Raw genomic sequence first — 13,757 nt, 5'->3', positions numbered from 1 at the left:
GAAGTGACATCAATCAATCACAAAATCAGGTTTGATTTTTAAAAACCATTATGAGTCCACTAGACTCTTTCAGATGTAAAATGTACAGCTAATCTGGATAGATCAAGCATTTTAGGTGAGTAAACCTACATTTGTGGTGGGAGTATACATTATAAAGGGAATAGTAGGTTGTCAGCCTAAATTTCGACAGATTTTCATTAGAGTATAACTATAGTTTCAAGTTCCTTGGGACTTGAGAATAATTTACCTGAATTTCTGACTAAGCAATAGGAGAACTACTTCATTAGCTGCAACCTTGGCTACTTTGTGCCTCAGTTTTCTCAACAAAGGAGTGGATTTATCTATCTTGTACTTCTTATGCTGGGACTGAAACTACTAAAATAAATTAGTGTGAAAGTACTTTGAGTAAGTAGAAAGAAGTATAATTTTACTGTAACTGCACTGTAATCCCACTCAGCACCTGCACAGAACTGGGAATACAATCATTATTCAGGGAAGTTTTATTGAAAGATAAAGGCTCTACGTAGAAAAAATAATGCTTGAGTGAGAAATTATTATTTGAAATGTACATTTCTGTGTGTTTTCTTAAAAGCAGCCATAAGCAGTAGATATTGCCTATACATGTTTCTCCTTTTTATGTGCACAAATAATTGCTCAGATACTGACAACTAGAGACTGGCAGAACCATCTCAAACTTAGGTCTGCTTCATGCTAGATTTGGTGTCAGTTACCATTATACTACATATTTCTTTTGATTACTACCTACTTAAGATATTTTTTAAACTCAAATGAGGAAAAACAAAACAAAACAAAAAACTCAAATGAGGAAAACTCCACAACACACATGCTATCTAACTTTGAAGCATACTGCCTAAATTTTATTGCCATAGTGGGTACTGACAAGGTTTCTGTTTACATTGTCTGGTGATTGTGGTAGATCTGAAATCTTCACATTCCAGGATTTATCAGTTAACTCTTGGAAAAATTTTTACAATCTAGAAGTTGGATTTATCTTAAACAGCACAGTATATGAGAACAGAGAATGAAATCTTTCATTGTTATTGCAAGTAATAGTGAAGAGAAGAAAGCCTTTAAGATCGCATATAAAGAAAAGTGAGTAAGCAGCCTCAAAGCTTAGGAATTGGGAATCAACCACAGACCGTCTCTAGCTAGGAAAAGAAGTGTACATATTTAAGAAGAGAGACCCTGTGTCTGTGCAGCTTGTGTCATGAGCAGGACATGGTGGAGCAGAGTGTGGGGTTTTGCAGTGGTGTAATGATTTTATACAATTTTATTTGAATTGTGATCCACTGATTGCACAGATCAAAGTAAGAGGGAGTAGTGAATTCAGACTAGGGAAAAGTGGGATTATCCAGGAGAAGTTAAGGGAGACTGCTATGAAGAATTTAAGACGGGCCAGGTGATAGCATACCTGATTGAGTGTACTGTTACAGTGCGCAAGGACCCAGTTTGAGCCTCCGGTCCCCACCTGCAGGGGGAAAGCTTCACAAGTGGTAAAGCAGTGTGGCAGGGGTCTCTCTGTCTCTTTCCCTCTCTATCACCCCCTTCCCTCTCAATTTCTGTCTCTATCCAACAAATAAATGAAGATAAAAACATTAAAAAATAATTTAAGACTAGAATTAGGAGTAGGAGTTTTTGCTACTGACTGAACTGGAAAGCATGGGGAACTGCATAATTTTTTTTATTTTGCTCTTTTTTCCCCTTTTGTTGCCCTTGTTTTATTTTTGTTGTAGTTATTATTGTTGTTGCTACTGATGTCGTCGTTGTTGGATAGGACAGAGAGAAATGGAGAGAGGAGGGGAAGACAGAAAGGGGGAGAGAAAGATAAACACCTGCAGATCTGCTTCACTGCCTGAGAAGCGACTCCCCTGCAGGTGGGGAGCTGGGGGCTTCAACAGGCAACAGGGATCCTTTTTCGGGTCCTTGCGCTTTGCGCCACTTGCGCTTAACCCGCTGGGCTACCTCCTGACCCCCGCATAAAATTTTCTGAGGGGAATCACATGTTTCTAATATGATTTATGGATTAGTTTTAGAGCAGAGCTAATTTTGCTCTAAAAAAGTGACATCAGCCTATTTACTAAAAAAAATATATATTGTCAGGTATAAGCATTCCAGTCTTGGTGCTAGAAAGTGGGGAACCTAGTTGATGTGCATATGTTGACACGCATGTGCAAAGGTCTAGGTTCGAGCCCTCACACCTCACCTTTAGCACGAACACTTCACGAGCAGTAAAGGAGATATGGCGGCATCTCTCTTTTTCTTTCCCTCTCTACTTCCTCCCTCTCTATTTCTCTCTGTCTTATCCAATAAAAGTAAAAGTGGCTGTCAGGACTGGTGAGACCGAGCATGAAAGGAAGGAAGGAAGGAAGGAAGGAAGGAAGGAAGGAAGGAAGGAAGGAAGGAAGGAAGGAAGGAAGGAAGGAAGGGAGGAAGGGAGGAAGGGAGGAAGGGAGGAAGGAAGGAAGGAAGGAAGGAAGGAAGGGAAAGGGAGGGAGAAAGAGAGGAAGAAAGAAAGAGAAAGAGAACGCGAGAGAAAGAGAAAGAAAAGGAAATAAAGAAAAGAAAAGAAAAATAAAGTAATCCTATCTTGCTTTATATATATCTTTTACCTGGGTAAGTGTATTTAAGAGAGAGAAAGAAATAAAAACATGACTCTAAAGATGTTCCTGGCTAGTTTCTCCTTTTCCTTAGTTTTCTCTTTGTACTATATTTGGGGCAAATCTAAGGTAACATTAATTAGGATACTGCAGAGCAAATTGAATATAGAAGACATTATCCTAAACTGTAATAGAGGAGAAGTCATTTTAGACACATTCAGTACTCTGTACTCTCACACCAGAGGGTGGTGTGGGGAGAGAAATGAAGTTTGAGAGCAAAAAGCAAAACAAATATAGATTCCATATGTTACATGGAATAGTACTTTCTGTATCTTCACAGAGTCATAACCCACAGTTATTAGTACACATCTATCAAGTACTATATGACCACTCCGATTTAAATTGTTGGTCAGACATTCTAAGGTCTGAAAGGAGCCATATAGCCCTCTGATCCATGGTTTATAAAGAGCACATCTACTCTACCAACAAAGAAGATTTACTTCAACCAATTTTGTAAAATTCACAGTTCCTTTCCATTTAAACCCTGAAAAACTCTACTAAAGATAAAAAGAAAAACAGAATTGTTAAAGAACAAAGGTAGTGAGATGATCCAAAACCATGTTCCAAAATATCACCATTTAGCGTAAATAATATCTTTGTCCCTCAGTTTTCCCTATGCATAATGGGAATACGAGAGTCCATTCATCCCAGGATTTCCAGGGTGGGGCACTGTTCTAAGGAGATTAAGTATATAAACATACTGTTTATTTATTTATTTTACTGTTACTGCTAAATGATAAGTCTAGCACAGGGCATTATAGTTAGGAAACACTCATTTTTAGAACACTAAATTCTTTCTCTGTCCTTAGTGGAAACTGAGGCTACTTGATCACATGCTTTAAATAAAACATTGCCATTTAAAAGACCAATATGAATTGCTCTCTGTCATACTCTACTTCCTCTCCTTTCCAACTTTTTTTTTTTTTTTGGCTGACTTACTACTCTGCACTCCCACCTCTTTTTTTTCCTGTTAGCTGAATAAGTCTAATTTTACAGCCCTGCAAGAATCTAGTTCCACATTTTATAGAATGTTATACTGAAAGGACTCTTAGAAATCACTTATTCCAGCTCCTTGCTTTTATAGGAAGGCAAAGAGATGTGCCCAAGATTACAGAGATAGCTGGCACTGAAGCGAGTCTTCTTACTATTTTCATCATGTTTTTAAAAAATCAGGGTTGGGTGAACATATGACCGGTGAACCTCAAGCCATTTATTTTTTAAAATTATAACTACTCTCTTCTTACAAAAATGCGCTTAGTAGTACTGTTTTTGAATTGCAAGCTGTCAGAAGGTGAGATGGTTTCAAATCAAGACTAATCAAAGAAACACTGCTTGGGTGCCACAAAGGGACTTTTCTACTTTTAATTTATGAACTGAAAATTCCCTAGGATATATAGAAATTTTGCTTTTAACTTATTCTTCACTACACAAGTGTTTAGATGTTTCGTCTGGCTTCTGAGGCCTCTAAGAGTTAGGAAAAGATGCTATTCAAATCCAGAGCATTTACACATACACACAAGCTTTTAGAGGAATGAAGTAATTAACAGTCCCCCTGAAACAAACCTTTTCAAAGAATTATTTGGACTATAAAATGTCCCTAATCACAACAAAGTCCAACCAGAAGAGATATTTGTCAAATTTCAATAAGATAATATCAATTAATAAAATAAGCCAGGAAGTTTAACTTAAACTTAGATGTGACTTTCAGGGCCACAAAATTTGTTTAATTTCATTGTGTGTTTTCCACCAAACTTTGCAATTCCAGATGCTCAAACCAGTTGTTCAATTCTGATTGACCCTCATCCCCACTGTGGTCAGGTAGCCCAGCTTAAACCCCTAGAACATGTGTGGCAGTGTAATAGCCATGGGGGATAGAGTATTCATGACAAATCAGATATCAACTGGAGCAAGAATCAGAGAGGAATGAAGCCAGGTCTACCAGGGGTGGAAAATGAAATAGCCAAGACCAACTTGTTACCAGGGCAGGAATCTCTCTAACTGTGGCTGTGCAAATAGGACAGCTTCTGTTGATACTTCCTTCTGTATGCTAGTGTATGAACTGCACACCTGACTTCTAGGGTTTAAAGACTCAAAGTTTGAGTGCAAGATTTTGTCTGAATTTTAATAATTTTCCTTCATCTGTGGATTACTAAAAAAACTATAGATAGGATAAAACCCTGACAGCCTGGGTTCTCCCTCTCACACCACCCTCTCTAAATTTATGAAAAAAGGCGCGCGCACACACACACACACAAGCACACTTGCACAGTGTCTAACCACAAATTGACAAATTATCAGAAAAATATTGTTGCTGGAGAAACACTCACCTTCCACACATTGAGAAACAACCAAATTAAAAAACCCAAGTCTTTTAAGTTTCTAAACTGCTATTAGGCACTCATATTTGACCTAGACAAACCATGAAACTACAGAAGTAGCATTTGACTCATTATGAAGTTCAAGTTTCTTCACCTTTTAGCTTTTAAGTCATTGTGCAAATACAATTTCAGAATAAGTTTACAAATGTCTTTTTTTTTTAAATGTACCTGTGTAATCCCAGGAGCCTTGTTGCCACTGCTGCTGCTGCTGCTGCTGCTGCTGCTCCTGCTTTTCACCAGGTAAACCCCACAAAGTCTGTCCAGTCAATGCAGTTGAACAAAGATTCTGGCTTTCTTAACCTGAAAACTATTTGGGCTGTACCAAACTCTGTTCACAGGGGGAGGTGCTTCACAGCAACTTCAGGAGCCTTTGCCCCTCCCAGCCGTCAGAAACAGATCCCAGTCATGAGGAAAATCTGGAAGGCGCCCCTGCCAGATGTGCAGACTGGATGCCCACTCGAGATCCACCCACCATCAAACTAGAAAGCCTAGGAAGACACATTTTCAAAGTTCTTTCTGTTTGAGGGGGGAAAAACAAACAAACAAACAAACAAAAAGAATTCCAGGGAGAGGGTCTGATATTTTTACCTTGTCTTTCGTAGAGATAATGTTACAGGCATGGTCATTACTTGAGAGAGAACATAAGAAAAAAATTGGGCTGCTGACAAAGCTTTGTTAGGCTGAAAACGTGTCCCATACACATTGATCTATGACAGTGATGAGGACTTCAGTAAGTGAGTGGGATTTTAAGAAGGAGGTATTTGTACAGGAGGAAGAAAAGACTGCTTTGAGAAGAAACAGGTTGGAGCAACATTTGGTCAAGGGTAGAGAGGATAAAGCATTGACAGTGAAATCAATGGAGTTTGATCCCACAGCAGCTGTATGAAGCCTGTATTTTAACAATGTGACTACATACATTTTGCCTGGCAGTGGTAGGTGACAAAAAATAGAGCAAATAATTGCTTCCTTTGAAAGGTCAAAGATGCTTCAGCAGTGTATTTAGACCCTTGTGAAATGCCATGCAGCTTTCTGATTAATGTTCTCCACCCTGAGACTTTCACTGGAACACTATTCCAGGGACACAATCCTCAAGCTTTATTATAATTACAATTATTATTTAATAGTAACAAGTTGTGAATGTCCCCCATCATCTCATTTCCCAGATCTCCGACACAATGTGTGTTAACTCTGACCTAAAATTGTTTCTGTAACTAAAAGAAAAATAATAAAATTATGGGGGCTTGGCGGTGGCATACCTGATTAAGCACACATGGTACTAAGCGATAGGACTCCCACTAGGATCCTGGTTCAAGACCCTTGCTCCCCACCTGTAAGGGGTCCACTTCATAAGCAGGGAAGCAGGTCTGCAGGTGCCTATCTTTCTTCCTCTTTATTTCCCCCACTCTACTCAATTTCTCTCTGCATTATCTAATTAAATGGAAAAAATGGCTGCCAGCGACAGTGGATTTGTAGTGGATTCTGGACTCTGGGACTTCCTGGTTGGCATTTCTCCATAACTCCCCTCTGCTTCCTTGTCCTCTATGACAAGATTAAAATTGAAAAAAGAGATAGGATGGAACACAAAATGCCAGAGCTCATTAGAATTAAGATTTCAAATATTGGCTTCCATTTTGTTTACTGAATGACGTATTTCTCAAGCAAGTGTATCCATATATTAAGATTTGGGCATTGAAACCAAGGGAGGAGGCTTTGTCTGGGTTAACCATCTACAGCGATCCTGTCTACCTCTTTGTGTAGGAAACCACACAGTTGGAGAATGAAAATAACATTAGAGGCTCTATTTAGGATCAATGCAAAACTGTCCTACTTATAATCTGGCAAGCTCATCTATCTATAAAGGAAAATGGTCCAGATTTAGGCATTATCTACTTAAGATGAGCACAAGCTGCTTTTAATTCCTATTGCACATGACAGACCTTTAAACTATGTGCCCTATCACCCCCAATTCTTCAGTTCTTCAGACTAAATATTTTCAATTCCTTTAAGTTATGCCTCATGGGACAAGACATATATATATATATATATACATATAAATTCTAATTGTATTTTGAGCAGAGTGTGTAGCTCAGTGTAGAGCTATAGCTCAGTTAAAATAATTTTCTGGTTTTTTGCATTAATCTCATTAGTTGTCTGATTTTATACTTGTAGCTTTTCTTTAACCTACATTCTGGAATTTACATGAATACCCAATAATCATGACATTGTATATTTTAATTTATATGAATTTATTTTTAAATATTTTTGTTTGCAACACTATAAGATTACAAAATCGAGTTCCATATCACATCTATCAACAAATAATTTTAATTCAACATATTCAAATTCAATACTTTTTATAGGGTCTGAGTCTTTGATCTAGAATATCATATTCTTGATACCTCTGTTAACTTTTTTTTATCATCATAACCTTAAAGAAATTTAAGAATGTTAGGGGTCGGACGGTAGAGCAGCATGTTAAGTGCAGGTGGCGCAAAGCACAAGGACCGGCGTAAGGATCCTGACTCGAGCCCCCAGCTCCCCACCTGCAGGGGAGTCGCTTCGGAGGTGGTGAAGAAGGTCTGCAGGTGTCTATCTTTCTCTGCTCCTCTCTGTCTTCCCCTCCTCTCTCCATTTCTCTCTGCCCTATCCAACAGCGATGACATCAATAACAACAACAACAACAATAATAAAAAAGAAATTTGAGAATGTTTCCTAATGATTTCTCATGAAAGTTATTTTTATAAAACACACAGAGATATATAGACACTATTCTACGATGTATTATATTTAATACTGTATGTTTATTATATATAGAAAAGATATTTTTCACTTTTCCAGAATCAGAATTTCAACCTCTTGAGGGCGATCTAGTCCCCATCGAGAGTGTATACTATATATTACCAGGTTTCTTTACTGTTGATATTTGTTCTTTTATCTTCACATTTTGTCAGCCAAATATATCAAAGTATTGAAAAAATAGAGTTCACAACAAAATTCTATAACATAGTCTTCAATTCTCTCTTATTAGCAGCCACTTTTAATAAGGTTGTTCAAGCTTGAATTAATCCATAAAATACTTTTGTTACCTACCAACTGTTATTTTTCCATCTTCTCTGAGACATTTCCTCCCCCCCAAAACATCTCACTGAAATGCAGAGACTATAAGATATGGCATTGCCTTCCTGCACAATCGTAAAAGGAAATGGGCTTAGTTAAGCATGACTTGCTTTTAGTGAGCTCATGCTTAGCCCTTGTGATTTCCGTTCTCTTTCTAATGCCTCAAAAATGAGCTACTTAATAATGCATTCTTTACTTTTGCCAAACACCAATGCCATGCTCACTGGCTTATAGTTTCTAGGACCTATATTTTGCTTCCTGAAACACCATCACCCCTATTCACACCAAACACACACACACACACACACACACACACACACACACACACACACTTGGAACAACATTTTTCTGCCTCTTCACATCTTCCACCTCTTCCCTTTGCCATAATTTTCTCAAAGGTTACAAAGACTGTGATCACATCTGTACATTCTCTTAGTAACCTCGGATATAATTTGTCTGGGCCTGGAAACTTGAACTCATTGAAGGCAACTAAATACTCCCTTATTATCTCCTCGTCTATCTTGAGCTTTAATTCTCTTTCCAGTTCAAAGATCATGCTCCTTGATGGAAAGGTTAAGTAACTTGCCCACAGTCATACACCTAGTAAATTGGTTGAGTTGGATTTTAAGTCTTGCCAGTATGACTCTGAAACCTGACTTTTAACAAGCATGCTGTATACAAATTATCAATTGAGAGGGAGAATTATACTAGTAAAAGTGGTCAGTATAGGCTTCTTAAAAAAGAAGTAAAGTTCAAAATGCGTGTTTAAGAATGAGTAGGATTCATGTGACAACTATCTTTAAACCACTTCACTTATGAGAATGTTCTGCAGATACCTAATAGAGGGAGGATGAGAAACTATACTCTTGTGTCAACAAGCATGCATTAACCATTAACCCCTAATAAAATGATAAAAATAAAAAGAATAAATAAATATTTCCTTAATTAAATTGTTTTAGAAACAATAAATAGGATTTCAATAGAATAAAAGAGTGCTATGGGAATACATAGTATGTTGGTTGAGGCTGAGAATAGCATCCCAGACTGAAAATACTACAGAATCACCATATAAATAAAATAAAGAGACCGTACACGATCAAGAAATAGCCAAAACACCACTTCATCCCCTTAGTAAGTAACCTTTCATTTAATCTCTGTTACTTACTAGCTACATGGCCTTGGGTAAGACATAATACTCCTAAACCTTGATTTACTCCTCTATATAATGATAATAAAAATAGACCTACTTTAGACAGTCATTTCAAGATTAAATCAGCTACTTAACACATATAAAGCATTTATAATATTGCCTACTGTACAACTGAAGCGCAATAGTCTTTTCTTAGTCACTAATATTACAGAAATGCATTTATTCCTATAACAACCATTTATTATATGCTAGATATTATGTTTGTTCTTGGGAGATATAAATTACCTTGATCATTACCTATCAGTGAGTTAAAGATCAATCATTCATTTACTTTACGAGTGCTTTCAGTCTGCATGGCTTTTTATTCAGGATTAAGTGGTACCTTTTAGTGATTATGAACATCCGTCCCTCAAAATTTTACAATACTAGTTATACAAATGCCAAGGTTTATGGAGACAGTTGGTAGTTAAACTCTCCAAGATGCTATAGACCCTAGTTTACTTCATCTTAGTTTTCACCCAAGTCTCAGATTCTGCCCATCTACACCCTCTAGCTACATTTCCTACCCAATTCATTTCTCTTCAATTCAGGATTATTTTTATGCTACATTGCAAAGTCCAGTGCCACTACAAGGAAAAGCCAGCTGCACCTATTGTGTGGGGAAAAGGTAGGGTGCTGCACATCAATGTATTATGACACAGCATGGGTAACACTGGTTTTGGCCAGCTAACTGTAGTCTTTATCTCTTTTGACTTTACTATCCCTCATAGCCACTGAGAGTGTGAACAGAAGACATGGAAGAGGATGAACTGTCAACTTCTAAACCAAATAGCCTTTGGCCATTGTGGATGGAGTTCAACCAAGATTCTGGGAGGGGGTAAATTGGTTGTATTCCCTGTTCTCCAGGTTAACACAAAATATGCACTAGCCTGCCAGCAGAACTACTTTAACTAGGGAAAGCAACTCATTTGTCTTGTCAACTAAAGGGCTCTAGTTTCTTTACATTAGTCAAAGGAAACCTCGGTACCTCTTAATTGAAACAAATGGTTACAGTGCTTCCTAGTATCTGACTATATCAAATCTATACTTCTCTCCTTACTCATCAAGACCCTAGCTCCACCAATAAGTGTTATTTTAGCCATTTCTCTTGAGTGGTTTTACCACTATTCTTTCTTTCTGGTTTAGCTGGTTATTATGTTCCATTTCCCAAGACTGCACAAAAAATTCAGAAACACAATCACCACTCACTGGTCCTGGGTTATAGATACCAGAGCTGGAAAAGGTTGTTGAATACTAGGCACAGATATCATTCAATATTTAAACATACATTGTAGCTAAGGATCAGCCCCAAGGAGTTGAGTCCTTGGTACCTGGCAGAGTGTGCAAGTTCATAAACAAAAGGAAAGCTGAATAATCAAGAATAGCTATGATTCAGAACTCATTGACCAGGAAACATTGGGTAAGTTGGTTGCACTCAACTATTATAAGACAGAGACCGAGATCAAAGTCAGAGGCCTGGTATTGTTTCTAACTGGGTATTGTATGTACGGCAGAAGTCAATCATATTCCAACTGTATATTCAAGTTATCGCCCTACTGGAATTGCCCTTTTTCACTTCTCCATCTGTCTAACTCTTACTGATACATTTACTCTTCAAATTTACTTTCCTCATGAAATATTCCTTCTCCACCAATGTACAGGTTTTCAGAACAACAGTTTCATTTTGAAACAGTGTTATATAACGCAAATTTGTAGTTAGTCACCTTTAACTGTTTTTTGTGTGCACTAGGCTTTGAGTGCAAATTCATTGAGGACAGCAGCTATGACTTTTTTCACTCCTGTGGTGTGAAGCACATGGTGAAACAACAAAATAATATTTTCAGAATTAATTAGAAGTCAGTAGTGAATTACTAGGGGACCCTGAAATGGGCCCATCTCTTACTCACAAACAGTAATTATAAAATTAAGGAGAACTGTCCTGGTATGTTAACAGTTAAGAAATGGGACCAGCAAGATGACTCTTCTGGCGGGACACCTATTTTACTATGTAAGTGACACCTAGGTTTGAGCCCAACTCCCACCACAATGGAGGAAACTTTAGTGCTCTAATAGTTTATTATCCCTCATTTTCTCTCCGCCTTTATTTCTCAGAATCAAAAATTGGCCCAGAGTAATGAAGTCCCTCTACCCCCTCCCAAAAAAACAAAACATCCCATGAGAAATAGGGATTGTTTGAGAGAAATGGTAATAACACTTTGTTAAACCTGTACATCTGTAAAGAGTTGTCTGAGTCATGGAAAAGGTTATGGAATTAGGAAAACAAAAAAGTTGAGACAGCCTTGAGCTGTATTGAGCCTGAGGGTTAAGTGGAGATTAGGAGGGTGTTAAAAAACAAAAAGAATGAAAAATTTCCAACACAGGGGAGGAAGATTTTTTTCTCAGTCTTAGTAAAATATTTTTTATCTGGGATCCACTAATTTATGATTTTTTGAAAAACTATACTAAGGAAAGCTGTAGCTTGTTAATAGCCAGCTTTGAAAGAAAAGAGTTGCTAAACTAATTAAGCTTCCTCAGTCTTTGGAGAGGAGTGGGGGATGGGACAAGGTCTCCTTTGACTTAGTTAAAAGGAGTTTTACCAGCTCCCTCCTAGAGCTCTTTAGAAGTCTCATTGAGCTAATTATAAGTCTCAGTTGTATAGTCATTCTTGTTCTATTTGTCCCTTGTAAATACTTAAGAGTATTAAAACTACATTTAAGAAATCTACAATTTGACTTTCCACTAGTTTAAATTGGTTCCACTTCTTCAGGCTGGTGAAGAAGGAAGGGGCAGAAAGCCCCAAAGTGCTGGGTGGGGGCTTTCAAGTGCTATCTCACTTAATCTTGACAAAAACAATACTGTGGCGGAGGTATTCCTTTCAGATTAACAGAGATAGGGGAGACTGGGTGGGAGATGGTGCTATGGTAGAAGAATACTCAAGAGCCAGCCTCAGGCCATATAGCAATGAAATAATACAACCCTATTTGAAATAGAACAAAACAAGCCTTCGAACTGCAAAGTACTCTAACTTTCTCTTGGAAAGTGAAACCTCTAAATTGAAAATAACCATTGACTTATAGGGAGTTTGAGGCTTTTCTTGACAAATCTTGTTTTCTAAACTTATTTAAGTGCCCACGAATTCATGAGAAAAGCCCATAGTCAAAAGCAGAGTTGATATTCATAATAGCAAAAACCTACAACCAGACCAGATGTCCTAATTTTAGAAATGGAGAACAGATTTATGTTTGCTGTGGGTTTGAAGGGAGGTAAAGGAGGGAGGTTGGTGTGGTTGTGAAAGAGTAACAACACAAAGATCATTGAGGTGATGCTACTGTTTTAATATTTTGATAGTAGTCATACATGATGAAATTGAGTATAACTACAATGAGAAATCTAAATATAATCAGTGAATGTTAAGATCCAAGCTGTGATAAAATAGAGCTATGTAAAATATAGCCTGGGTAATAGGCCTTTTCTATATTATTTCTTATAACCAATAATTTTTTCAAACATACCAATCAAAAAGAGATTGCATGTAGTAGGAATTTCTCCTTACACAGCAAATACAGTCTGTCTCATCAGACAAACTACACTAGTGAAAGACGAATTTCTAGTGTTCTGGTTTGTTTGAGCAACATAGGCAAAATACGGAAGTGGTGTAAATCTTAGTTCAGGAAGAGGATTACCTCAGGAGAATACACAGTTTTCAGAGTATAGCTGAGTGCAAAGCCATAGGAGCATGGTATGAAATCTGAAGGAACAGATTTCATACATAGGGACTTTTCATTTAAGGTCATAATTTGCTAATCCCTCTGAATTTTAAAAATATTTCTTTACTAGTGATTGAAGTGGAAGGATAGAGAACAAGAGCACTCATCATTCTGATGTATGCCATGTTTGATATCCAATTCAAGATCTCATGCTTTTAAGTCCAAGTTATCCACTGTGCCACCTCTCATTTTGCCCATTTGCATATTACTGGGAGACTGAGCCCTTCTTCCAGAGACATGACGAGGAGGGACTTTTGTCAGAATCAGCTACATATTTTGTAGCACTCAGTGCAAAGTAGAAATGAGAAGCCTCTTGTGCAAAACTCAGAAGGAATTTCAAGACTATAGCTATGGAACATTAAGTTAAGCCTGGGGCCTCTTTCAGCACAGGACACTCTGTAACTGCACAAGTGTTGGCCCAAGTTAAACATTGCTTGAAATCTGCACAGCTGCAAGACCTGGAGGATACAGATGAACACCTCCTTTCCAACCCTGACTTGTTCCTCTGGATTGACTGAAGCTCAAGTGGTCCTTTGGAACCTTTTCATTATGAAGTCACTTTTCTGAGCACTTGAAAAATCCCCATTGCCTAACTAATCTGCTCTGTAGATCAGATTTGGAACAACGA

General features: G+C 37.7%; 1 protein-coding gene across 1 annotated transcript in view; it reads right to left on the bottom strand.

Moving 5' to 3' along the window:
- CAPN6 (calpain 6) overlaps positions 1 to 5,307 on the bottom strand; it is a 30,646-nt gene extending 25,339 nt beyond the window's left edge. Inside the window, exon 1 of the mRNA XM_007538518.3 lies at positions 5,225 to 5,307. The gene's annotated coding sequence lies outside the window, so the exon portion shown is untranslated. The remainder of the gene's footprint in view (positions 1 to 5,224) is intronic.
- Positions 5,308 to 13,757: the final 8,450 nt, after the last annotated feature.

The sequence above is a fragment of the Erinaceus europaeus genome, chromosome X (genome assembly GCF_950295315.1).
Source record: "Erinaceus europaeus chromosome X, mEriEur2.1, whole genome shotgun sequence".
NCBI lineage: Eukaryota > Metazoa > Chordata > Mammalia > Eulipotyphla > Erinaceidae > Erinaceus > Erinaceus europaeus.
This window is presented reverse-complemented; position numbering and strand designations above follow the sequence as displayed.